The following is a 24,034-nucleotide window of genomic DNA, read 5'->3' on the forward strand; positions in this document are numbered from 1 at the left end:
TCCACTTCAGCAATGTATTCACTCTCTCGTTTGCACAAGGTTTCTTCTATCCCATTAGTCCTTTGACCTGCTACTCACCAAGGAGGTCAATGAAAGAGATTATGAATGAATGCATGAGCAGTCTTCACTGTAACAGGAAGAGCTTCATGTTGGAAGCAGATGCGGTATCACAGTTAGAAGCTGTACATGTTTTCCAGTTCTCGGAGTATCATTTGGCTTTAGAGAGTCCTTTAAAAGGTCACATAAGTGCTCTGATCCAAGTATGGACATCTGTTACATTACATAAAGACTGAGTGCATGTATAGTTAGAACATACATGTAAATATGCAGCATATAACAGTTAAAAGTTTATTGATTTTGGAAAAAAAAGGTCTCACCTTTGTATTTTAAAAAATGATGTATTTTTGTTAGGCTGAAATAGATTAGGATTGTGATGCACATATATGAATAGATTGTGGGAAGAAAATAAAGGGCAATTGAGAACAGTTTTGTTCACGTATCACAGATTAAAATAATAACAAGAAATGCACATTTGATTATGCTTTCAGTCATTAATGTGACTGAATACCATAGTGCATTTGTTCCCTGTTTTAATTTCTGGAATGTTCTATTTCTGCTCTTGTGTGTTGAAATCCTCCTATTTCACAACCACAAAAACAGTTATAATAAATTAAATTAAATGAGCATTTTAAAAGTGTTATATGGGGGATCAAGGTGAAGTTGGGAAAAATATCAAAGCTCCCAACTCCTTTGCTACCCCAGAATTAAAAGAGATAGGATCTGCTCTTGAAAAAAGAAATCCCTGTGGTAACCTATGTAGCTAGACTGCTTCATTGTCTTGTTTGTGTATTGTTTTTAAAAGGGAAAAAAATTAGAATTCTCAGATGTACCTTCAATGTATGATTGCTGTAAATCAATTTCAGTGATATCTGGGATGGCCAGCCATTGTGATTTTTCAAGTTATATGATCTTTTGATATTGGCATCTATTATGGAAAGGATAAGTAATTAAAATTGCTGAATAACAGTATGAACCTCATCAAAGAAAGCAAGATGCAACTCATCTCACCATTGGTGACTTTATGAGGCACAATCCATAGTTAAGTAAATTCACATTGATCCAGAGGTGTTTTACCAGCACTCAGCAATGCTAGCAATCTAATTTTGCTCCAGACTCAATAAAAGGTAGACGTTATTCATCAAAATGTTCTTAAAGGCTATTTTTTCTTTGTCTTCTTTTATAGTTTAGCAGATTGGAACCTTTAAGGTTTTCCAAAAGAATTAACTACATTCATTTACAAGAAAGTTGGTATCCATTGATAAAATGAACTTTAAAAATGAATAACATATAATATTTAAAAGCTCTGAAATAATGTTACCTGCTAGATTCCCCCGCACCCCAAATAAGCTATTAGTATTAGATGCAATTAAAATGAACACAATGAAGGCTTGGTAAATTTTTTAAAAATACTGTATTGGAGTAACTTATCAGCTAATATTTGACAAAAGAAGGGATACTATTGTCTCTCTTTTCTTTTTTTTAAAGCTCTTCTTTATTTGACTATTAGCATAACAAAAATCAGAGTTTTTTGTTTTGTTTTGTTTTGAATAAGGATACTACAGCATGAGGTCTTAAGGCATTCTTGGGGGATTTTGTTTATTAGTCTTGAACTGATGCACTAAATTTAAGAACTAACTTAAGCAAGAGATAATATTTCTGAGAGCTAACTTTTCTCCTCTGGATCCGTGAAATGATCTGACGTTTTGGCTAACCAAGCTGCGGATGTCACACTTGCATTTATAGAATCCCTGAGATTCAAATTCCTATCACAAGTTGGTCTAAAATCAAAATGTTTTGTTTGTTGCTTTTGCTTGTCTAGTTTTGTTTTTAAGGCACCCACAACCCTTTGCTTATGTTTTCTGTCCTTTTAGGTAGACTTAGTTCCTCTTTGGTTTGGCAGATTTTGATTCTACTTTCTCTTAAGGGAGAATAGTTATAATGGTTGCGCGTCCACACTCAATCATGGAGAATAGACAGTTTGGAGAAACCATACTGCTCTTATCTGTGGCTTTGCTAGCAACAAGCTGGTTCCAGTTTTCCACTGACTTTCATTTTGTAAACAAGAAAGACTCTCAGCCTGCTTCCTTCCTTCCTTCCTTCCTTCCTTCCTTCCTTCCTTCCTTCCTTCCTTCTTTTCTTTTTTCTTTTTTCTTTTTTCTTTTTTCTTTTTTCTTTTTTCTTTTTTCTTTTTTCTTTTTTCTCTTCTCTTCTCTTCTCTTCTCTTCTCTTCTCTTCTCCCCTCCCTCCCTCCCTCCCTCCCTTCCTTTAACTAAAGTATCTTACATATATAAAATCTGTAAATTATAAGATGTTAAATACATTAATTTGATACATTAATGGCTCTAATATGACTATCTATGTAGTTATATATTGAGCACATCTATCATGCAATATATTATTTATTGCCTAGAATAATTAAGTTCTAGTCTCTTAGGAGGTTTGATGATTGCAATACAATATGTTGCCTATTTTACTATACTGTGCATTCACTCTCTAGGGTTTATTTATTTGTTGTACGTTTGTACCCTTAAACAACATCTGTCCTGTACCCCACCCTCATCCCCTGGTGACCATCACTTTACCCTCTGTTTTACAAGTTTGACCATTTTAGATTCCACATCCAAGTTATACCATATAGTCCTAGTCTTTGTCTGTCAGACTTACCTCAAGGCTGTGTTTTCTGAGGAGCAAAGCTTTGAGAAAGACTGAAATACTTTCACACCAGAGGGGGAAATACCGAGTTTCCCTTTTTCTCGGTATAAATTAATGAGAAATCCAATAATGTACTCTCTGCTTGAAGCCTTCCTTCACCTCTGATCCAGAAAATTACTATTTTTTCCTGTAAAAGCTGTGGTTGTCTTTTTTCCCTCTCAGAGCCTTTCTGATATGGGGAAATTAATATTTCATTGTGCAGTTATAAACGTCTGCTTGGCAGAAACGCTTCTGTCCCTAGTTACCATGACAAGGCTTTCTTGGGAATGCAGAGTGGCTTTTAACAAGGAGCTGGCACCCAGTGATGCACAGAGATGCACGGCACCGCTCAGTGAAAGCCCTCGTCAGAAAAACTTGGGCTTTCAGGGAAAAAAGTATTTCTCTTTCTAGTTTACACAGTACCTTTCTTATCCCAAGTGCCTTCATGTATAAGACTTAGGGAGTCTTTGTGTTTGTTGTGCTGCTGTTCTCTCAGGGAAAGAAATAACTGCAAACAAGTCCCTTCACAGTAGGGAAGTGCAAGTACATTTCCAAATGTGTGCAAGTCCAGGTTTTTACAGTGTTCAAGCCATGGCGGTTAGAACCTCAAATAGACCTGCGTTAAATCCCTAATAGTGCATGCAATTGCGTTGTGATCATGAGCAAAATAGTTCACTGTAATTGTCCCGTTCCTCATTTTTAAAAGGAGATAATAATAGCCCATTTGCCCTAGGATAGTGGCGAGAATTAAAGATCTGGCACAAGAAATTAGCTGTTATTATCTATTGTTATTAATTCAGGTATATACTTTCTTAAGGCGATAATTGCTGTTTCTGCTTTCACACTCCTTCATACAGTCTCCGTCTCTGCTTTCACCTTACTGCCCTTTTCATTTCTTAAAAACCTGCATTACAGGTCAATAATGACACCCTATTTGATGAATAAATGTCTATTTTTCAGACCTTTACCCTCAACTCACTGCAACTTTGCTTGGCACCAGTTCTTTTGTCTTGCAAAGTCTTCCTTTTTTTTCCTTCCCAATTATTGGAGAAAACAAAGGAATCTCAATGGGTGGGCTTCCTTGCTTAACGCCCTGCCCAGCCAATAAGGAACTCTGTTGTTTAGGTATGTGCCCTATACTGTGGGTCATGCATCAACTACGTCCTTCTCTCCAGACTGTGTGTGTGACTTTTGCAGAACAGGGTTTCCAAAAGTAAAGGCAGCAGTGCATACAGTTGCTACTTGAAACAGATGAGATGAGATTACTTGTCAAAAGCAAGACATTATTTGAATGAAAAGCTATGCATGTAACAATAGGCATACTATATAGCTCCTAGCTATAGCTTGATAGAGTATCTATACTCCTTCAGTGAATTGCCATATGTCGCTGGGGTCTGGATCTGGATTTTGGACTAAAAAAATAAGCCAAAAAAATAAAATATAAAATAATGAATCCTGCTGGGGATCCAGAGGTGAGGTAAGGATATTCAAGGATAGTCATGGTCCCTGGTGACTCGCTTATTGGAAGTCATCTCATTGCCGCTCCAATCAGGAACAGGTGATTAAGAGACAGAAACATTAGAACACGAAAGCAGCAAGAAAAGTCTGGATACCATTGCTGATATTTTAACACAAACAGGCAAGAGAGTTACCAGCAAAAGAAGAATAAATATTTCAACAGTGAGAAAAGGTCTAGGGCAGTGGTTCTCAAATATTAATGCACAGCAGAACCATCTGGGATGTTTGTTAAAAGCACAGAGCCTCGATCTCGATATATTTTAGGCAGTCTTTAGAGGGGATCTTACCAGTATATGTGCTCACACAGACATCTCCCCTGCTGACTGCTGCTGCCCTCCTGCCCAGACGGCAGGGCATCTGACATATCCACTGGGAGTTGACTCTGTCTTTGGGCATCATGGGCTACCTGTACCCTGCTGTTTCTCCTCTCTGAGCATGCCACTCTGCCAGGGTGCTGTTTCCCAAGTACTCAGCTACCAAATAAAACCCAAGCACCTACACCCCTGAGATTTGAAAACACTGTGGCCCTCCCTGTGGTTCCTCTGCAGTGGAGCCCAGCCCGCAATGCTCTGCACAGACACGGGGGCAAATACGCTGTTGCCCCCTCAATCCCTGCCTCTCCATCATCACCCATATACTTGCAGGAAATTTAATCTTTCATCTCTCTTCTGCCCCAGACATACCAGGCGGTAAATACATGAATCTGTGCTGCCCTATTTGAGGCCCATTATGGAACACTGCACTGAATTCCCCCCCCTCCCCCCCCTGCCCAGGAGATAGAGTTTATTGAAAAGAGCTTATGTACAATAGATTCAACCAGGAAAGAGCAGTTGAGCTCCCTGGGGGGTTCTTGTGGGTGGCTTCCATCAAGGCCTGGAGTGGGTGTAGGACTTGGACGTGAGGATGAAGCCAGTTGCTCCATGGCCGTCATCTGGAGGTGGTGATCTCAGGGTGGTCACGGATGTTTCCCATGGTCTGTGGACCACTCCAAAGGCCTGCGAAATAGGCTTGTGCAGATATTCTAGCTACCATTTAAGTGACAGAACTTTTATTTTGCAAAATATGATGTTAAGAAAGGATGTTATCACAGTACATCCTGCAAGGATGTGGTTAATTTCAACTATGCAATTTAACTGAAAGCAAGGAGTCTCAGTCAGTCCTCAGGTGGAGTCCAGGGTTATCCCTCTACTGTCTCAATATTAACCCAAACAGAAAAGTCAGTACTTAATGTGCTGCTTTAGTATTATTATTTTTTCTTTTACAGATGATAGTCTATACGTAGATAAATACAAAGACAGACATTATATGAATAAAATAATTTCCCTTTCAAACATACATAGAAATTTATCTGTAGTATTTCTTTCAATACTGTATAGAGTTGTACCTGTTCTGCATTAATTCCTGGGACCTGCACTACAATTTGTGCCTGATTTTTTACATTGTTCTTTCTGTTGGCAACTTTGCTTCTTGTCTCACTCCTTCTGGTCAGTTCTTCCCTCACCTAGAGTTGTCTTTCTCTAGTGCAAATCTCATCCTATCATTCTTTGGCTTAGATCCCTCAATGAGTGCCTGTGTCTGTGTGTGTGTGTGTGTGTGTGTGTGTGTGTGTGTTTTTCAGGATAACATTTAACCCAACATAACCAGCATTCTGTTCATCTTTCAGCCTTAGTTCTCATTACTGTCTCACACCTCATGCCTGTCTTTCACACATTATCTCTCATGGTTTAAACTCCTTGCAGAAATCGGCATGACCAACACCTTTTCTCCTCTTACTGGTTACAAACTGTTTAACCCAATAATACTATAAAGTCATTTTGATCAGGGATTATTTTTTATCATTTTATGTTTTTATGTTTCCTAGCACAGGAGTTACATTAAATATACTTGCTAAGGTAAATCAGAAAGAAAGGAAGAAAAATAGAAAGGTAAGAAGGAAGGAAAGTAGTCGTATGTTTGTCTAGAGACTAATATCTAGGTATAAGGGTTTACATTAATGCCTTTTTTATAATGTGTTCTTACTATACAAACTAATAGAGTGGATAATAAGCTGTTTCTTCTTGGCTCAGCTGCCCAGTGCTACCACTTTTACTCCATGCCTCTCGGGTGCACATCACTAATGTAACGATCAGTCCTGTGCTGCTGGTTAGTAAATGGGAATCTGTAGAATGCCTTCAATCATCCATATTGCTGGGCTGGGAAGGAGGTCAGATTGATAAAAAAAAAATATGCCCAAACTGAGGATGGTAAGAAGAGAAAATTCATGGGAGAAGCAAATGAAGATCCATAGGTTACGGATTTTAGATTGGTCTCCTTCCGAGTTATTTTGCTGCTCTCAAATAATCCTTCAGCCACATCGGCACCTGCAGCGGGGCCAGGAAGTGACAGCACATTTCTTTGAGTTCTTAGCAGTATAATGAATATCAATCAAAGATAATGTATTTTATGTGCAATGCTTTCCACAGTTACTCGCTCGACATCTAATCGTTTAAGAAGTAAAGAAAGGAGTTGGGCATGACTGTTATTGGCCCATACATAGTCCTCAGCCAGGGCCAACATTTAACACTTTGCTCTCTGAAGCTGGGGCTGCATTTCACAGATTCTTTTTTTTTATCTGTTACAGTTTGGTTAGGCCCTAGGAATTGTGGACTTTTGTGGGAGAGTGGATGGCAAGGGGAGAGAAGAGACTACTAGCTTCCTGCCTTCTTGCTGTTCCTAGCGATGTCACACCACTGTCTCTTCATCGCAACACTAGCCATTGGTCTCTGACGCCAGCTTTTTGCCCACTTCTAGAACCAAGGCCCATCAGAGCCCGTGCTGCAGGAACTCCCTACTGCTCTCCCCTTCGTGGTTCTAGATCACATTACCTCACATGACCTCTCCAACTATCTGGAACCCAATCCTTTCCCTTTTGTTTTTCTAGCTGCAGAGTGTGCAGAGTGTTAAATGCTTACTACCCCAAAATTATTCCCTTTGGGTACTCCAGCATTCACTTTTTGCTGCTTCACTGCACAGCCTCCTCCCCATGACACGTTACTAATAGCCTAGATCAGTGGTCGGCAAACTGCAGCTTGGCAAACCGCAGCTCGTGAGCCACATGCGGCTCTTTGGCCCCTTGAGTGTGGCTCTTCCACAAAATACTGGCTCCTCCACAAAATACTGACTTCTGCACATGGGCCATGAAGTTTCAATCGCACTGTATGTGCGTGCCCACACGTGGTATTTTGTGGAAGAGCCACACTTAGAGCTGCATGTGGCTCGCGAGCCGCGGTTTGCCGACCACGGGCCTAGATTGAACCCACTCTTTTGAAATATCTAGTGTCAGTTCTGTTTTCCTGAGTGTACTCTCATTTGTTAGGGCTCCGGAGTCTATTTCCGAACTTTAATTCCGAGGTCACAATAGTTCTTCACTGACTGGCATCAAACTTATATCCACAGGTCTGAACTACATTAAAGACATAATTTCATTTCAATTTTTCTCATTTCTACTAAGCCTCATTTCTTGCCATGCCATAACACAAGCCTTACATTACAATTATCCCTGTGTTCTGTGTGTCCAGCATGTCTGCAAACCTATTCTCATCTAGATGAATTATTTTATATAATTTCTTCAATATATTTCTTCTGCCTAGCCAAGACAACTACCTCAAAGTGCTGTCCCAGCTCTTTGGGGCACAACTTATATTACTCAACTTCTCTTGTAAGCTATTAAAAATCTGTCTTATCTTAAAATAATGTTGATAATGATGATGATTTTCTGTTGGTCAGTCTCCTTTTTGAAGTCAAAAGTCATGTGAGTTCAGAGTCTCTATCCCCAATTTCTTTTTTATTGCTCATTGCACAGAGATGCTCTTTAATTATATAAAGACTAGAGGCCCGGTGCACAAAATTTGTGCAAGGGTAGGGTCCCTAGGTCTTGCCAGCAATCGGGGCCCATATGTAGGGCGACCAGTGGGGCAATCATTGGGGGGTCGGGGAGGGGACAGGGCCCCGCTGGCACCCACATTGGCTGGCCTGAGGCCTGTGGGCTGGGGGTAGCTCCTGCATTGAGCATCTGCCCCCTGGTGGTCAGTGCGCATCATAGTGACCAGTCATTCCACTGGTCATTCTACCATTCAGTTGATTTGCATATTAGGCTTTCATTATATAGGATTGTCCAATTTCTTCCAGCAGCTTAATAGGTAACCATAGCTCATTATTTCTCAGTGTAGATGGTTCTAAACCTTGCATTTCCAGTATATCAATGCTTGCCTTCGGCATGGATCATAGAATGTTGCTCTTAACAGTGATGAAGAGTTTTAGACTTAGCCCATGTCAAATCATTCTGGGGGGGTTACTCATCCTTTAATTCTTTTAAGTCCCCTATTGAACTTTCGGGTTTGAGATGAGCTTGGTTAATTGAAAATTCTGTACCTGTTTGTGGCATGCCAATGGTTCTATGACTAGAATATCCTAATTTTATTTTTGCTCTCTCCACCAAAAAGGAGGTCTGTTTGCTAATGAAGAGCAGTAGAGGAAATTATCCTCTCATTGCTTTAATTCTGATCTTCACACTTTATCCCTCCCCAGCAGTTCTCCACATTTTCTTCTGCATCAGGGCTCTAATTAGGTGGAGCAGAGTTGCTGAATGTGAATAACTTCAGAACTTAAAAATAAGACTGCATGGACACTTCATTCTAGGAGGTGCATCATTGAGGAAACAGTCAGTTCAAAAGCAGAGTTTGACACTTATCTTTAAATAACACTGTAAATAAAAGATGCTATTCTGACTTGCTCTTATTGGGCTCTTATTTTTTAGCAAGTAAAATATATATCGGAGAAAAGAAAAGTAGACTATGTTGTTGTGTGTGTGTTTTTAGCAGTGAAAAGTTGTTTAAAAAAACACTTGTTTTTTTAAATGTGAATGGTAATGGGTAGGCTTTTATTCTCTTATATGTCATTAAAAAGAAATAGGGAGAAAGAGGAGGGGGAAAAAGAGGAGGAGATGGAAGAGGAGAAGAATTTGTCAGACCAAAAACTCTAGACAAATCCTTCCAAAAAATTCAGTAGTAAGTTACAGGGTATAAATGGAGGGGGAAAGGGATCTTATTTGGTCAGATAGATAATGTTCTCTACACATCTCAATGAAGGTAAGTCTGAGCTGGTTCAGTTCCGCAGACTGATAAGCAATGTTTGGAGACAGTAATATTCCATTAGGGCTTTCACCCTCTCTTTGACATGACTATCTTTCCCTTTGCCTTCTCCAGCCCCTTGTAGGTTTGAGAGCCTTTCCCTCTCATCATCCTCAGACAGAGGTAGACTGTGGCTCTAACCTCAGTCCTGTCATCAGGTAAGTCAGTGAGTCAATTCACCCATCAAGGGCTGGGACAGTGTCCAGTTCACCGCAGGGCTCTTTTCTGACACATCAGATGATACCTGGCAACTCCTGTGTGTGAGTGCCTATATTTTTTTCTCTCCTTAAATCTCTTTATTCCTCACTCCCCTCCATATCATGTCCTCAAAGCTACCTGAGGTTCTGCTCCTCACTTTGGACTGGCATTTTATGTCTTCTTTATCACGGGAGCCTGCTCTGAAGGATTGCTCTTACTTCTTATCCCCACAATAATGAGGATCTGGAATATCGAGATGATGGCTGCCATGACTCCCTGCAGCTACATTCTACTGGACTGAACACAGTGAGCTCACCAAGCTGGTGGCCGACAGGGACTCTTGTGCTCCCTGGTGATTTGATGCTGATTTATCACCATAGGCAATGAGACCACCTGAGTTCTCTTTTCTTCCTACTGTTCAGGGGGTTACTTTCAAAAACATCATGAAAATACTATTAGCTCATCTGTAAGAATTCTTTGCTTTTTAGTTTTTGTGTTTATTTTCTACTAATTTCTTTTTTCTGATTATGTTCTTAAGCCTTTTGTGCTTTCTCTGATTCTTAACAGGGAGAGAGTAGTTAATTAAATTCAGCGTAGCCTTCTACCTTTAAGAACTATAAAATGAGGTGGTAGTAGGAGGTTCAAGCAAAAAGACAAATGTTCCTGCAGGTAGGCTCATGCCTGCTACTGATACAAAGCATTTGGGGATTTACTCTAGATTTTAGTTGACCATTTTATTAGATGCCAGGTTTGGCCTCATTACTCACATCTGAATGATGCAGCGGTTCTTCATCAGGTCTGCTATTTTTCTCTACTTACAAGTTAATAAAGATGGCGTATAGCTTTGTGGATGCTGGCAGATGACATGAAACTCCAAGGTCAGAGACAATACACTTCCTTGCTTACAGCACAGCAAGCATGCTGTCACGTTCCACAGGGGTGGTGGGAGTGACTCAATTGGATGCTGTAGGTGCAGGGAGTTTGCACTGTAGTCCAGAAACTCTAAGCATGAGAATCACTGCTTCCACAGAGAGCCTGCTCTTTCTCTGGTAAAGGCAAAACCCTAACAAATGATCTGGGTAAAGAATGATCAGGGACCTGCATTCTTATCATACCAGCAAAAATGGGCATGGATACTCAATACTCATGCCGGATCACCTCTTCCAGTTAACTTCAATTTCCATAAGAATCTCTTGGATAATTTATTTAAAATCCATATTCCTGGATCTTACACCCAGAGATGTTGATGTGCTATAAAGAGGTACCTCCCTTTGTTCATGTAGGCTCCAAAGTCCACTGACAGCATAGAGCAGGGTTCCATTTCTACAGCTCAGCAGTTGTTTTATAGGAAGGGAGATATAAGTTTCCATAAATCTAGAAACTCGGGATTCTCTTAGAGCCTGTTTCAGTTGGCTCACATGGGAAATCATCTTGTTACTGTCTGCATTTCATTCTATGCTGGGCTGAGAGCTCTCCACTTGGAGGACTCTCTTCTATTTCTTCCAACTGTACTTTCATCAATTCTGATTTTATCTTAAACAACCTTGATGGGAGGCTAGCAGCTAAAATAATCTTGCTCCTTGTTCTCTATGGATGTGTCTACTAGACCACAAATAATGAATGCTTTTTCAAAGAGTTCAGAGAGAGGGGGAAAGAGTGGTAGGGAAGGAGGGCGGGGGGAAGGGAGGGAGAGGGAAGGAAGGAAGGAAGGAAGGAAGGAAGGAAGGAAGGAAGGAAGGAAGGAAGGAAGGAAGGAAACTTGATTTTGTTGGGTACAAATTTAAAAAGGTAAAATTTTAGAAGAGAACTGAGTCTGCTAATAGAAGTCAGTCTTCTCTAATGAGATGGGTACAAATATTAGTTTTTCATTTTCTGATCACCAATTCAAAGGACACTATACAAAGTGCTGGTACATAAGTATGTGTATGTGTGTGTATGTGTGCATATGTTCGGATGTTTACATTTTTCTTCTAGTGGTCCTAAACCATTTTCCCCCCACATTCTGTACATTATAGAAGAAATAAACCAGTTACCAAAGCTATTCCTGGAAGATTCTCTTAAGTTCCTTTATTTCCTGGAAGTGCTTCTAGCTGGAAGGAGCTTTTTATCTAAGGGGTGATATGGTTGAGGAAGGAAGCTGGGAGTACAGTATTTCTATAATAAATTTATAGTAGAAAAATTTTTTAGACTTTCCATAGTTATCATTGAAAAAAGTTACAAGGTCACGATGGAGGTCCAGTATGTATTCTCAGAATAATTGAATGTGAGTGTTTGGGATATGATACTTTGAAAATGAGGATCTGGAATAGTCTGTAATGATATTTACTTTGATTCTGTCTCAGAATTGTGAAAGGATGTCAAGAATTTCTTACAGTGACAGTGATCACTGCTTGGTCTTGGGTAAGATGAGTTATATATAAATAATGAGAGTAAGATTTTAATTTCTTGTCCATCAGAAAGACATCCACCATGTCTGTTTTTTTTTCTTTTCTTTTACATTTTGCCTTAGAGAAAGCATTGTAAGTACAGTTACATTCAAGGTACTTATAAATCTCTTTATACTCAGAGGAAGAAGATCCAGTAATGAAAATATGGGATCCCGGCATTTTGGTATCTTTGCATTTGTCTTTGGAAAAGTGCTGTTTAAATGCTGACCAGCTCTGCCCTTGCTCAGTTCCTATCTTTTATAGCATCAGATTGAAAGATGATGAATCTGGTAAGATAGGGAGAACATCCATTCTTTATGAATCACTGTGTCTGATTGTCTCTTTTGCCTGCTTGTGTGTTAATTGCCATGGATGCCTGGTGCAAGCACTATACAGAGCTATAAAGTGCATATGCTTTTAAATCATTGCTAGTCCCTGAGAAACAAACAGTGGACATTTACCCATTGTTTTAAGCAGTGACATTAATTCAAAAATAATGAGTCTACTAATCCTAATGCTGGCTTATGTATCACTTATCTGTCCTTCACACGACTGGCTTTTTTAATAAGTTAAAAGCTTATTTTACAAAGATGACAGTGCCCAGGAGATAGCATGGAATTGAGATGCTCACAGCTCTATTACACATTGTAGGTAGACACTAAAGAAAAAGATTTGGACTTCACTTTTAAGAATTTTCCTATCCAACCAAGGAAATATGGTGAGAATATATGGCTATGAACTAAGAATTTTTGCAAAATTACCATGACTAAGTGGAAAATTCTCTACCACATGTCAACTGAATGATCTTAAAGAAGCCATTGGATTATGCTGCACTTCAGTCTTCTTGTTTATAGCATGGAGACTGAATTAATATTCTTTACATTTTTGTAAAGGTCTTTGCAGAAAATTATTTTACAAATGAAAGCACACTGTACCGAAGCTGTTTGTAAAGGTGTATATTTAGGAGGAGATTATAACAATGTGCTAATCAAGATAAGCTACCCCTGACTCTTAGAATTACATGGGTTGGGATATTAGAGATCATGTTGCTTGAGCCCTGCTCTAAGCCAGGCTGCCCAAACAATTGATCTAAGCATTGGTCTGTGGATCATCTAGATTTTTGAGTTGAAATAGTTAAAATGAATTCTGGCAGAATTGAAAAAAATAGATTATATAAAGGAAGTGATTAGAGAGGATTTGCATGTATGTATTATAATTTTGAGTAAAGTTTTCTTTTTTAATCCTCACCTGAGGATATGTTTTTATTGATTTTTTTTTAAGAGAGAGAGAGGAAATGGGAGAGAGTGTGAGAGAGAGAGAAACATTGATTGGTTGCCTCCCATACCCAACCTGACTGGGGATCAAACCAGCAACCTAGGTATATGCCCTGACACAGAATTGACCATGTGGCCTTTTGGTATACACTATGATGCTCCAACCAACTGAGCCACTCGACTAGAGCAACTTTTTCTTCAAGTAGATAATACATTTCAAAACACAGGATGAACAGTCCCTTAAAATCACCACCCTGATCAAGAAATAGGACAAAATTCGACTTAAAATCAGGTCAGAAAATTGCCCTTAAAGGCTAGTTTCTATATTACACTTAATATTTTTTCTTAATTTTTACCTGTTCTTTGTACACTAACTATAGGAATGAAATAATATTGTAAATACTCAGTAGGCCTTGCTCAATATTATATTTTTGAGTTTTATTTATATAGTTGCATGCATCAATAATCAATATTTCTCATTGCTCAATTTAATCTAATAAATATACCACCATTTAATTCTCTATTTTAGTATAAATGAAAATTTATGCTCTTTCCAGTTTTATTATTTTTATTATTTTTAAAATAATGGTGCTTCAAACATTCCTAAACATGTTTTATTGGTATATACATATGTGCAATTATGTTGGATAAATTTCTAGATCATGGTATGTGTACATACACAGCTTCAGAAGGTACTGCCAAACACTGTTTAGAAGTTGTATGAATTCATACTTCCACTTATAACATATGAGACTTTAAACTTTTCTGTACTTTCTACACATTCATCTAGTCAGTCTAAAATCTTAATTATTCTGATGGATTCCTCACCTGAGGATATGTTTTTATTGATTATTTTTAGAGAGAGGAAGTTGGAGGGAGAGAAACATCAATCAGTTGCCTTCCATACATGCTCTGACCAGGGATTAAATCCACAACCTTTTGGTGTATGGGAGGATGCTCTAACCAACTGAGCCACCCAACCAGGGATGAAATAATGCCTGGAAAGAGTCTAGATATATGTATTTTTTCCAAATGAATAGCCAATTGGCCCAATCAAATTTATTGGGGAAAAAATATTTTCTCTATTGCACTGCAGTGTCATTTTGGTTCTATATTTTGTGACTTAAGTGTGTAGTCTTTATAAACATACTAGAGGCCTGGTGCACTAATTTGTGCACAGGTGGGGGGGCCAGCTGGCCCACCCCAATGGGAGCTGATTGGGACTGGGCTGGTGGGGCAGCAGGAGGTTGGTGGGGGGCGGGGGCTTATTGGTCCGGTTGGCCACTGCAGTGCGCGTCACAGTGACCGGTCATTCCGCTGGTCGGGTTGCTTGGCTTTTATATATATAGATTTATTAATTTTATAGGATTCGTTTTTGATTCTTTATGCTCTCTTGTTCTGTGGTCATATTTTCAAGTTTTTCTTTTCTCTAAAGACTTTATACATTTATTTTATATTCTGAGACTGATAATTTCAATATCTCAAGGCATTGAATGTTTGATTCTACTGTTTTGATTTTTCAGCTAGCTCTTACTAAAGTTGTATTATTTCTTTGAGTATTTTCCTTTTCTTTCTTTGCTTGCTCTTTTAAAACTTGCTTTTACTCTGGGCAAAAGATATGTCATGGAATTTGGTCTGTGGGTTTGCTTTGAGACCGAGGTTATAGAAGAGTTTCTCTGGGCAAAATTCATGTTCTGTCTCCTAGTTGTGGGTCACCAGTCATCTGAGACCATTTTAAATTAAATTCTACATTGGAGATTTATTTCAAATACTGAAGGCAATGTGGATGCAGACTAAAGTAAATTTTCCATTCGAGGTTATTTGGGATCTCATCAGCAACATCGATTCACCCCAACAACTCACATGCCAGCTTGTGGTTATAATTTTTCAGGGAGAGTTTTGGACAAGCAAAATTCCCTTCCTGGGCCCTGGCTGGGTGGCTCAGTTGGTTGGAGCATTGTTCCATACACTAAAAAGGTTGCGGGTTTGATTCCCAGTCAGGGAGTGTAAGGGAGGCAACCAGTTGATGCTTTTCTCTCACACTGATGTTTCTCTCTCTCCCTCAAATCAATGAGAACATATCCTTGATATCCTTGGGTGAGGATTTTAAAAATTGCCTTCCTGGCCTTTTGTATATTATGTTTTTTGTATGTATATGCCTACGTGTGTGTATGTTTCTATGTATGTGTTGGTTATTGGCATTTATCCTGACCTTGGAGTGGAAATACGCTCCTTTGGGAATGCAGACTTATGCGGGTTACTCTATAGCTTGCCTGTTAGAGAGCAGTCTTGGTTTTTATTTTCTGTCTTCAGCATCATAAGCAGTTACCAAACTAGAAACTCTGGAGTTCAGCAGAATATTTCTCAGAAAAAGATCAGTCGAGGTTATTTCAGCTCCCATGATCTCAGCTTTAATTTCGGTTGGACTTTGCAGATTTTTTTGGCTATCAGTGCTGTGACAGTTTATATTATTTTAAACCAAACATTGTGTCTCCTATACTACCCAACATAGTATTTTCCTCGGATACCTTTACTTTGTAAAATTTTCCTCAAATAAAAGGATAAATGTTTCTTTCCTGCTGAAGCACCTTATAATAAGGAGATTAGTGACATTCTGAATGGATGAAGACCCCTGGGAGACTAGCTGTATACAGAGTAAAGGAACCTCAAGGCAAAGACAGAATTTCTGAATTCTAACCCAGACCTCATGCCCTAGCCTTAAAAAGGAAACAAACATCAATGATGAATTTGATCATTGATTCTGCAGAATGAAGATAATTCTTTTTTTAAAACTCAATAAACCAAGCCCAAATCCAGAAGAATCAATTTATGAGATCATCTTGGTCTAATAGGTTATTTTACACAGTGGGAATTTTTCAGAGAGTACCAGTCTGCAGTAACCATTTGCATTATAGAAATACTGATTCATCTGACAGATCTTATAGATGCTCTGAGGGTTTGCAAGATGGTGACGTGGACTTGCTTTCTATGGAGTTAGGTCACTTCAAAACTTAATATCTTACATTTCATCGCGATAAATCAATTCTCAGCCATAAGAGTAAGTATTCACAAAGCTTTTCACTCGATAAAATCTTGAGAATGAAGAACCGGAAAGTGGGGCAACCTGCCCTTTCTTCTCATCGGTGCCTTATTAAATCCTGGGAACCTGATCCTGACTACAACCATTAGTGTTGCTGTATTTTCTATTTTCCTCATTTCTCTAAAGAACTCTCCAGCTCTGTGTCGGGCAGCAAATGGGTCCAGAGCAATGAGACAACCAAAAAAGGTAGCTGGTGAGCATCCAAAAAGAACTTCACTGTGAATGTGGGGTTAAGCTTGTATGTGGCTGCAAAATTCATGCCAGCAGAACTGTAAGTAACTGGATCTCATGACACTTGGTGTGTGTGTTAGTGCTGCGTCCTCTGCTCATGGCCATGATTTAGAGGCAGATGTTTATGTACTTGACCCTCTGATCATGTGGCCTGGAAGACCATCTGATGACCCATTCCAGTCACACTCTACATTTTATTGACAGCAAATAATAAGGCTCCTTTCACATGCATTTGCAGTTTAATAAGGGATATTTCAGGGACTTTGAGATTTAAAAACTAGTGCTTAACAGTAGAGGACGAGTGGAACAGAAGTCAGTTTGGCAGGACTTTTCTGACTCAAATTTCCTCAATGTGATTTCTCAACGTGGAAAGTCACTTATTCTGTCACTGAAGGACAGACACTCTTGATGGGCCCAATTTTTGCTGCACAGTCTGCAGTCCTTCGACCTGGAGGAGAGAATTTGTTTTCTTTCCTTTTCTCTCTCTTGCTGACATAGCATCATAGCAATCAAAGGAGAATTCAAGAGCCGGGAATCAGGCCCAAGACAAGCCTGGTGTGTGTAATATTGTTTAGGGTCAACCATTAATACAGCAAAACTTTGTGTCTTCTGTTATCTGCCTTGAGCCATTATTGGGTAAAATAGAACAAAAACAAAATAGCCCATATTTTCAGGTCTTTGTGTTTATAGTAGAATTATAACAGCCTTCTAATCCCTTTAAACAGGATCTTTAGATGCTTAGAATTTGTAAAATACCATAAATTTGGTCTTTTCTTCTTCCTTAGACTGACATACAAGTTAAGAAATGGTAAATGAAATGTCATTATGAAGAAATGACATCATTTATCTGTATTGGGGGAAAAGACACCAAAATATTCCCAGCCAGTGCTTGCTTCAGCAGCACATACATTAAAATTGGAACAATACTGAGATTAGCATGGCTCCTGCACAAAGATGACAGCAAATATATATATATATATATTTTTTTTTTCCCCTCGGCCAAAGATATTTAATCTGTCACTACACATTAGTTGTCTTTCCACTTTGGCTTTAAATATTTGATTTAGGGAATTATAGTACTAATATCTGAAGTCATGATCTGTTTGGCAATCCCCATTAAAGAAATCTCAACTTCACTTTCTTCAGGATGCCAAGCTGAGATTTAAATCTGTGTTAGGGGTAGGCAACTTGTATTAGTTACCTACTGCTTCATAACAAATTACTCCAAAATCTGGTGGCTTAAAACGCGTTTATTATCTCACACCCTGTTGGTCAGTGCTCTGGGCCTGGCTACCTGGGCACTCTGCTTCAGGGGCTTCCACAGGCTCAGTCAAGGTGTCAGCTGAGCTGAAGTCGTCTTAACGTTCCTTGGGGGGCGGGGGGGAGAGAAGGTTTGCTTTTGAACTCACAGGGTTCCTGGCAGGATTCAGTTCCTCATGGATTGTTGTACTGAAGGCTTTCATTCTCCACTGTCTGTTGAACACGTTTCAAGAAGCAGCCTGACACTTTCCCAGGTGCAATGTTTAAAAAATATTCTTAGTATACTGATACTCCAAAAATCACAAAGTGCTGACATTTCTCCAGGTAAAAAGTAAAGCTATGGCTTATTTTAATGTTGGCAAAATGGAGCCTGATTTTCTCTTCCTTAAGAGAATTTGTCATTAGACAGAATGGAAGAGCTGAGGTATTGATCTGTAGAGCGGTTTTCAGACAGCAGACCTGAAATACTAGTTTTTATCCATTTTGGTCATTTCTTCCAGGAACACAAACTCCTTTGCCCACCTAAAGGCTTGTAGCAAGTCCAAACAAATTCAATGTTTCATTTAATCAAGACCTGCGAATAAATATTAGCATTTCAGGCCTGTTACATTGAAATGGGACTTAAAATTGTCAGAACTGCCTTTTGGTTCTAAGTTGGGCTTAGTAAATATTTACTCAAAGATAAATAATTGCATTGGTAATGAACCATTTAATATATTCTACCTTGAGCAATTTGGTTCCATAGAAGTCAGTCTGAAGCTCCGATCTTGTTAAAAAGATATCCAACAGAGTAAAAATTGAGGAGTATTGGGAAAATTGAGGGGTGAAATGAGCACCACTTAACATGTAGTGGAATTAATATCTCCCTTCTTGGTGCTCTTAGCATTCTTAATATTCCAATTAGTAGGCTTTCAAATACGAAACTTCTCCCTGCCTTTACCCAGATGCTCACTTAAGCCACCCTCCTCCCTTGACTAGACTAGAGAAATAGCTTCCTAAATAGCCTCTGCATCTAGCCTTGTCTCCCTGATTTCTTTGCTTCCTAAAAAATCCACAAAGAAAAATATGCCACCATGGGGTGTGATGTCAATAGCGGGGAATATTGGGTAATATTGTGTATGTATGTGTGTGTGGGGGGGAGGTGCGGGGAGCAAGAGGTATATGGAAACTCTGTACTTTCCTATCAGTTTTTGCTATGAATTTAAAATACGCTGAAAAATTAAGTTTATTAAGTTTTTAAAAAGCCACAAGGATTCTTTTAAAAGAGGTCATTATGTTCTCCTCTACTCATAATCTTTCAACACTTCCCAACCCTATCAAAATGAAATTTATTGTCCTTACCATGACTTAGCAGCCTTATGAGGTCTGGTCCAGGCGACTTCCCTGACATCATTCCCACCTTATCCTTTCATTTTTAGCAACACCCCCTTGTTACTCCACAAATGCACCAGTCAGTCTGTACCTCTGAGCTGTTGCATAGTCTGCTCTAATGGAGCTCTCTCCTCCCAGATGGTTCTTCTATTCCACCTGAGTCAGAGGGGCACCATGTCATTCTGTCAGAGAGGCTCTCCCTCACCATTCAGTCTATTGAGAAAGCCATTCTCCATCCGTCTCTATCCTCTGAGACTGTTTGTCTGTGTGTCACAATATGGACCTTTTATTATGACCATAACATATTGGAGACTTTCAAAAGCATTTCTGTCTATCATAATGTATCACCACATTCAAGTAATCAATGGTGAAATATCAAACGTATGCTAGTTGTAAGCTTCCTGTTCCTGGAAGACTGAATAATAAAAAGGGTGTGAAGTTGCTTAACTTTGGGGTACTTCAGGATAAAATAGAATCATTGTTGTTTTAATTGATGTATGTTATATGCATTGAAACAGGACTTCAAACAACTGTTGGTATCACATATAGAAATCATACTGACCTTTAAATATTACCTGTCTTATACATGATATGAAAAAGCCTCTTTAGAGCAGGTCACGGTCCCCAAACTCAAGAACTTCACTGTGACACTGGAGAATAAAAAGGATTTCACAAGATTAAGGTATGATATGCCCCAGGAATGAACCATGAATGAAAATCAGAAAGGAGCCCTGACCGGTTTGGCTCAGTGGATAGAGCGTCGGCCTGCAGACTGAATGGTCCCAGGTTCGATTCTGGTCAAGGGCATGTACCTTGGTTGTGGGCACATCCCCAGTGGGAGGTGTGCAGGAGGCAGCTGATCGATGTTTCTCTTGTTTCTCTCTCATCGATGTTTCTAACTCTCTACCCCTCTCCCTTCCTCTCTGTAAAAAATCAAGAAAATATATTTAAAAAAAATTAAAAAAAGAAAATCAGAAAGGAAATCAGGGGTTTTTAACTTTGGTGCCAGGGGCCACTATGGCAGTCTGCTGAAGCCTGAGGCCACCACTACAGACTGATGTAAATGTTTGTAAATGCACACCGTAATATATACAGGATTACAAACAAAAAGAATTCTCTTGAACTACTGTTCTTTCTGTGGATTGCTTGGAGGTCCTTGAACCCAAAGTGAAGAATTTCTCTACATCTGGTGACTAGAAGACTGTCCAAGTATGGGACCTGTGAAGCTGAATTACATGAGCCTCAGTTTCTCAGCTGTAAAATGGGAAGAGCAATAGTGATTTATGGTAATCCCAAGGCGCAGAGCTCAGGATTAAATACAACACAGTAGCCCTACCTGGTTTGGCTCAGTGGGTAGAGTGTCAGCCTTTGGACTGAAGGGTCCCTGGTTCAGTTCCGGTCAAGGGCACATGCCCGGGTTGTGGGCTCAATCCCCAGTGGGGGCTGTGCAGGAGGCAGCCGATCAATGATTCTCTCTCATCATTGATGTTTCTATCTCTCCCTTCCTCTCTGAAATCAATAAAAATTTTTTTAAAAAATACAACACAGTAAAGAGGTTAGCATGTAGTCATTAAGTACCTGAAATACTAGTATGTTATTTATTAGGATTCTATATACTCCCCAACTCCACTATGTTGACTGTGGCAGAAAAATAAGCTCCCAGGCATGGAGGGGAGGGCAGGAATTCTTATATCTACTAACATGCTTTATAGTTTCAATGAGAGGACAAATGTCTGTTTCTCTTTCAAGTACATATTTCTGTTATTGAGCTAATAATTATGAAATGTTTGCTTCACTAGCTCATCCAGGAGAAGGCTTTTCCATTTTTATACTCCCAAAGGCTTGCTATACTCAGAATGGATCAAGAAGTCTGTTCAGCACAAGATTATTGATAGACTAGAGGCTCGGTGCATGGATTTGTGCACCAGTGGGGTTCCTTGGCTTGGCCTGCGGGGATTGGGTTGAAACCAGCTCTCCAACATCCAATGGGTCCCGGATTGCAAGAAGGCACAGGCCAGGCTGAGGGACCCCACAGGTGTATGATCGGGGCTGGGGAGGGACTGTGGGAGGGCTCCTGGGCGTGTCTGGCCCATCTTGCCCAGTCCCGATCTGCCAGACCCCAGCAGCAAGCTAACCTACTGGTCAGAGCGTCTGCCCCCTGGTGGTCAGTGTGCGTCATAGTGACTGGTCGAAAGGTCAGACACTTAGCATATTAGGTTTTTATGATATAGATATAAAGATCTGAAAAACAAGGTTGAAAAAGAGGTTTGTGGAGATAGAAGCTCTAAATTCCACTCAAAATTTAAAGCAGGTTTAAATGAAATATCTCTGTGAACACTTACATGCTAATAATGAGCAGAAAGGAGAAAGTCCATGGGAACCCAAACTTCAGCCTCCACCTGGGAGAAAGCTCCTCACCTGGCAAGAATCTGTGAGCCCAATAGCTGCCTCATTAGTGCCTTTGAAAAGCAATGTGCATGCTTTATTGAGGAGTCTTATCTGTAAAGGAACATTGCCACTGTGTTAAGCATGGATAATAGTTTACTCACTTTTAACATGGGATAGCACCTCAGCCACCAAAGTAGGAGAAGATATAACTTCTGTGAGCACTTTTAAACATGATGGGGACCTTTAAAAATAGCTAAGGTGGGAAGTGAATCCTGGCGATGCTGGAATTAAGAGTTTGGAAATGAAGCAGATAAACATATTTTTAAAATACAATGATTGATCTAATATACCCTCAGACTGTTGAGCCACACCCAGATGCACTAAATTAGAAACTTTGGGAGTTTCTAGCCATCAGAGTTAGAATGCTGATGTCTGCTCTATCTGAGAACAACTCAATGGCATGATGTTTGAGGTCTTCCAGCAGATCTTGGTTTGGAGCAGTGGTTCTCAGTCAAGGGCAGTTTTGCTCCTGGGATGTGGGGAGGGGGGGCATTGGCAGTGTCTGAAAACATTTTGTTGTTGTTGTCACAACTTGGGGTGGAAGTGCTGCTAACAAGTAATGGAAAGAGTTTAAGGACACTGACATTCTGCAAGGCATAGGACAATCTCCATGAAAGAAATATCTGTCCTACCCAGCCAGTATGGCTCAGTGCTTGAGTGTCAGCCCATGAATGAAGAGATCATGTTTGATTCCTGTCAGGATACATGCCTGGATCCCCATTAGGGGGTGTGCAGGAGGCAGTCAATCGATGTTTCTCATCATTGTTTCTAGTTTCTATCTCTCTATTCCTCTTCCTTTCTTCCTTTCTTCCTCTCTCTCTCTCTCTCTCTCTCTCTCTCTCTCTCTCTCTCTATATATATATATATATATATATATATATATATATATATATATATGTAATTATCTGTCCTAAAATGTCAGTAGTGCTGAGTTGAGAAACCCTGGTCTGGAACAACAGTTTTCAACTTGAATGCATAGTGTAATCATGTAGGAAGCTTTAAAATTATAGCTGTTGGCATCTTTTTTCAGAGATTCAAATTTATTTGGTATAAGTTTTAGCTTAGGAAACATGAGTTGAGAACCAGTGGACTAGCAGCTTCTGTTTGTTTGTTTATTAGCATCTTGTCTATCATTCTCTTTATGATTAATAAAGATGCTCCTAGATTGGGGATTTCCTAAGCCAGCATCGGTGTGAGGACTTGTGTTTTAGGAAAACCATTGTCAGAGACAGGTATACTGAGTGCTAGGGGAGAAAAGAACATCACATTTACTGTAAATGTACTTCTAAGGCTTTTGATGATTACATGTGTCAGAAATGCTCTTCCTTCATTCCTTGTTTATGATCTGAGTTCATGCTAATAGCCTCATTCTTTTACTCCTACTATTGTCACAACTTACAAGTTCACATAGACAGACAACAGTATGGTGATTACCAGAGGGATGGTGAGGTGGGAGGAGGTAGAAGCAAGGAAGGGGATAAATGGTGATGGAAAGAGAATTGACTTGGGGTGGTGAACACACAATGCAATATACTGATGATGTCTTGTAGAATTATACCCCTGAAACCTATATAATTTTATTTACCAATGTAACCCCAATAAATTCAATGCAAAATCTTATAAGCTCAACTACAAAGTCTGGATCTTATTGATTTACTAAATTGATCCTCAAACAAGTATACTTGTGATATGTGTTGTTTCATTTTACCCACTTTACCTATCATATGAGCTCTTAAGGACAAAGGGTGCTTTTACCTTTGTTAGTTCTGTTCTTGAGCCGAGAACACAGGTACAAAGTGAAGGATTTCATAAGCAATTAATATTAGCTTCTCAAGTAGATACTGACTCTTGAGGAATTCAGCACTGTGTTTAGAACTCTGTAAGTAGTGCGGTCCTGGGAGAAAGGTTAGGCTGGGGAGAATGATGCATTTGGGTTTGAAGTCCATTTCCTTTGGTTATTGGATTTGGGCAAGAGAATTATCCTCTCTGTGCCTTGAGTTCTTCCTCTGCAGTAGCTACTACTTAGAAGTGTTGAAATGATTAAATGAGATTAGACCAGGGATGGGCAAACTTTTTGACTCGAGGGCCACAATGGGTTCTTAAACTGGACCGGAGGGCCGGAACAAAAGCATGGGTGGAGTGTTTGTGTGAACTAATATAAATTCAAAGTAAACATCATTACATAAAAGGGTACGGTCTTTTTTTTTTTTAGTTTTATTCATTTCAAACGGGCCGGATCCGGCCCGCGGGCCGTAGTTTGCCTATGGCTGGATTAGACATACGCTACAT

The 24,034-nt window shown here is 39.5% G+C and overlaps 1 non-coding gene across 1 annotated transcript; it reads left to right on the forward strand.

Annotated features, from left to right (window-relative positions):
• Positions 1 to 17,551: 17,551 nt before the first annotated feature.
• LOC111824245 lies at positions 17,552 to 17,655 on the forward strand. Its single transcript, XR_002827315.1, has one exon. It is a non-coding gene; the product is annotated as a U6 spliceosomal RNA (small nuclear RNA).
• Positions 17,656 to 24,034: the final 6,379 nt, after the last annotated feature.

The sequence above is a fragment of the Myotis lucifugus genome, unplaced genomic scaffold (genome assembly GCF_000147115.1).
Source record: "Myotis lucifugus unplaced genomic scaffold, Myoluc2.0 scaffold_1029, whole genome shotgun sequence".
Lineage (NCBI taxonomy): Eukaryota > Metazoa > Chordata > Mammalia > Chiroptera > Vespertilionidae > Myotis > Myotis lucifugus.